General features: G+C 54.6%; 1 long non-coding RNA gene across 2 annotated transcripts; it reads right to left on the bottom strand.

Annotated features, from left to right (window-relative positions):
- Nucleotides 1-1,971: 1,971 nt before the first annotated feature.
- LOC306649092 lies at nt 1,972-3,517 on the bottom strand. Of its 2 annotated transcripts, none has more exons than XR_013760574.1 (3): nt 2,703-3,517; nt 2,353-2,568; nt 1,972-2,092 (listed from the first exon to the last, which is right to left on the bottom strand). It is a non-coding gene; the product is annotated as an uncharacterized lncRNA (long non-coding RNA). The 2 variants fall into 2 exon arrangements; XR_013760575.1 differs by having other exon boundaries at nt 1,972-2,095; nt 2,359-2,568.
- Between the last annotated feature and the right edge of the window lie 871 nt (nt 3,518-4,388).

The raw sequence follows: 4,388 nt of genomic DNA, 5'->3' as shown, positions 1-4,388 counted from the left end.
ACTGCTTCCTGAGCTCACTTCCCACCATGTGTAGCACCATCTGTCCCCCATGTGGCCTCATGGGGACAGCCAGGAGGACTTAGATACCGTGTCCACTGCAGCCCATATCTGTTTCAGCGAGCGATGCCATGGGCCTCCCGACCCTCTGTGTTCGTCTCTTTGTTTTTGAACTGAATTGGAGTCTGCCTGGCCACGTTTCTGAGCTCTGGTGCTGGTGGGCCAGTTGGCACCGGCCCTGGTCAGGAGAACATAAAAATCCTCAGGGAAAGTACAGGACATGACAGAAAACTGAACTGGTGGACCAGGGGTAGACTGCTCTCATTGGGCCACAGCGTGGGGGTTCTGGGGGTTTTGGGGAGGAAATGGCAGGGCCCAGTCAGCAGGGCAGACCTTGCTCCTGCCTCACCGAACAAGGACAGCTCCCTGCACAGTGCATTTGATGGAGGAAGATTATTTGAGAAGCATGCTGTCTTGGCTGGGTCCCCAGGGGTCACTCGCAGCTGTTCATTCAGGGCCCAGAGCGTGGGGTACACACACACACACACACACACACACACACACACACACATATATATGCTCAGACATCCCTGGGGACAAGCTCCCAGTACTCTGGCACTCGACGCCCTCAGGAAGGTGGGCTTGAGGGCAGGGCCTGGCAGGATGCCCGGGTGTTTGCACCTGGGGAATGTTTTCCTAAGCAGGCCAGACCCAGAGGCAGGTTGGCTGTGCCATGCTGGCTTGCCCAGCCTCCTGAGAGCCCGCTGTCTGTTTCCAGCTGTACTGTGTGGAAATGATTACCCATGTAGTCACGCAGTAGCCTCCACACTGTGCAAACTGGTGAACTGCAGCTCAGTGGCTTTCAGAGCCCAGGATGGACGCCCTCCATGTCGGCACAGGTGCACTGGGCCAATTGGCACCATGCAGTCCACGACTTGGCTGCTGTGATGCTCATGATGACCCCACGCAGGGAGGACTATCTATCATGCCACTTGCTGTGAGGAGAATGAGGCATAGCGAGCTTGGGTGATTTGCTGTGGATGAACTTCAACCTCCAGGAGCAGAGGGGCAGCCATGCCGCCCAGCCCGGGTCGGCGCCCTTGGATACGCAGCAACCAATGGAGAACACACGTTCCCACCCCCTGCAGAAGGCAGCTGTGTTGAGAATAGGAAAGTTTACGTGCACAGGTCACTCAGGGCAGCTGTGCTTATAATCAAGTATTGGAAATTACCAAAATGCCCAGGCCTGGGAGATCTACTTGAATGAATTATGGGACATCCCTACAATGCAGCGCTAGTCTGCTGACCAAGAATGAGAACAACTGACCTACACTGATGTGCCATGATTACCAGGAACTGAAGGAACTGAGTCTGAGTGTGTAGGGTGGGAAGACAGTGCGAGAGGGCCATGAGTTTTCTGTGAATCGCACTCCATAGAGGGTTGTGCCAAGCAGCTTAGGAGACCGCCTGTTACTCCATGTGGCTTTAACACCATCCACGGCTGCAGCATTCACGAGAACCAAGAGGCAGAAGCCCTGGGGTGGACACAGATGGCCTTCAGGCAAAGCAGGTGTTTTCGTACAATTGAATGTTATTCAGCTTTAAAAGGAATGAAATTCTGACACATGCTACAACATCCGTGAGCTTCATGTGTGCCGTGAAAGACGCCGGCATGGAGGGACGGATCCTGCCCATTCCACCTGCAGAGGCCCCTGGAGCCTCCTGGCCTCAGAGTCCCTGAGCAGCGAGGCGGGGGCGAAGTCACAGAGCTGCAGTCTGGGAGGGTGGACAGGGTCTGGAGGCAGATGGCGTGGCTGCCCACGGTGGCGTGGGTGCATCTAGGGCACACCCTGCACCCTGTGGGGCTGCGGTGCAGGACGGGGTTGTGTGCATTTTGCTGCCATTTTTAAAACTCAGTGATTCCTTCAAAGCTGCCTCCAGAGCTTTGCTGTAGAGATATTTCTTGTGTTTGTGGAGCCATGTGGAGGGTTTGACTATTGACTGTTGCCTTTATAATCATCATCACCACTATGATCACCACCACGATCATCACCGTCAGTATCCTCACCTCCATCATCATCATTATCACCATCATCTTCTCAACATCACCATCACCACCATCACCACCATCATCCTCATCCCCATCATCATCACCATCATCATCACCAACAACATCGACATCACTATTATCACCACCAACATCACCATCACCACCATCACCACCATCACCACCATCACCACCATCACCCTCATCCCCATCATCATCCCCATCATTCCCACCAACATCATCGACATCACTATTATCACCAACATCATCACCATCACCACCATAATCACCAACACCAACATCACCACCATCACCCTCATCCCCATCATCATCACCATCATCATCACCAACACCATCGACATCACTATTATCACCACCAACATCACCATTACCACCATCACCACCATCACCACCACCACCATCACCATCATCACCATCATCATCACCACCACCATCACCATCACCATCGCCATCACTATTATCACCATCGTCACCATTACCATCACTTGGGTAAATAAATGTCACTTGGTTCTGTAGCTGCAGAGATGGGTCAGCAGTCAGACACTTCTGGGAGGAGTTTCAGAGGACCACCTTCCTCTTGGAGAGAGCCCAGAATACTATGCACCAGCTGCAGCATCACCTCTGTCCCTGAATGTACCCGAACCTGACCTCGCCAGGCAATTACAACTGTTTTCATTGTGGGAGTCGGCTTCCAGCCTCCAGCCCAGGCCCACGTTCAACAGAGGGTGGATTCCCATGAACTCTGCTCTTCATGACCACCTGGTTCCGATTAGAGATGAACCAATAAAGCATGGAGCAGTACAGTCGCCCTCTGTCCCCACATGTAGCACTCTTCCACGTGTTTTGATTTACTGGTCGACCCGTAACACCCAGCCCTTCAACAAGGTGGACTCTGGACCCCAAGGACTTATTTATCTTGGTAAATGCAGCCTTTTAGAGATTCGAATAGGGCCCACATAGTCTGGATAAGTGTGTGTGAAAGTTTGCCTTAGTGTGTGCTTGTGAGAACATGAGTGTGTGAACATGTGTAAAAGTGTGGGTGAGATGGCAGGGTGTGAGAACATGTGTGAGCATGTGTGAGCTTGCAGCATGTGGAAACGTGTGTGCGTGAACATGTGTGAGCTTGCGGGGTGTGAGGATGTGTGTGTCGACATGTGTGAGCTTGCAGCATGTGGGGACAGGTGTGGACGGGTGAGCCTTGTGTGTGAGCGGGTGTGTGCAGGTGAGTGGTGAACTGGGCAGGGGCTGGCTCTCATGCACAGGCTGCTCGAGTATCTGCACAGTGCTCCCGTGGGCACGGTGGCCTGTGCATGAAGGAATAGCACCCAGGGTGCCTCCTGAGCAGCTGCTCTCCTGCTCTCCAGTGCCCCTTGACGGCGGCTGTCACTCAGCAGCCCCCGGGGCCCAGTGCTGGATAGACTTGTTGATCATCAAAGCGGGAGATTTTAAAGTGAAGTCTCTCAGGTGAACCAACAACCGTGGCTGGTGGATGTTCTCCACACTGGGGGCCCAGGGGCCAGTACGGAGGTCCCAGCTGGGCAGGAGATCTGTGATGTCCCTGGAGAGCCAGCTGCACCCTCGGGACCAACCCCGTCCCCAGCCACCCCAGGAGCCCAGTGTGCTGTGTGCCTGAGGCCGTCCCCTCGCTCTGGCCCCACCTGGGCACCGAGCCACAGATGGTACTGAAGTCATCGGCTCCCGGTGTTTATTTTTGGCCTTTTCCACGGCTGCAGGGCCAGCTGTCAAGCCGGACACCCTCTGCTTTTTTTAACTTAACCTGGTTCATGGCTCCAGTGGTGAGGGGGCAGAGGGGACACTCGTATCTGCGTTGACACAGGAGTGCCACCTGTTTGTCTTTGAGTCAAGATAAAAATGGTCTTCAAACAAGCAGAAAGAGCTGTGCAAAACAGGCAGGTACCCGAGGCAGAGAAGTGGGCCCCCTGAGCCCAGCCCTGTGTGGGGCCCGTCGTCACAGCTGGCAACACACGGACGCCTCTCCCGGGTGTGGGGGCTGAACCCCCACTTGCTGAAGGCTCATGCTGGCCCTGTCACCGGCTCTGTCGCCAGCCTGTCATGGTGGACAGTTCTGCTTGGTTCGCTGCATCAGCCAAACTGGTATTTATGCCTTCATCCCACGTCAGCTTCCAGCTCTTCTGTGCCAGGACCTGTGCTCATTTCTGGGGACATAACAGAGCATGAGGGACCCACCCTTGTCCACCCAGTGCTTCCAAGGCCACATGAGCCAAGGAGACCTCAGAGTAAGGGTAGTCTTGCTCCTGGTGGTCCACATCCTGGTTCTCTCCTAGGACCCTGGCAGGGCAAC

The sequence above is a fragment of the Sciurus vulgaris genome (genome assembly GCF_902686455.1).
Source record: "Sciurus vulgaris genome assembly, chromosome: 17".
NCBI classification, from domain to species: Eukaryota; Metazoa; Chordata; class Mammalia; order Rodentia; family Sciuridae; genus Sciurus; species Sciurus vulgaris.
Note: the sequence above shows the minus strand (reverse complement) of the source record. Positions and strands in the feature narration are given on the sequence as shown.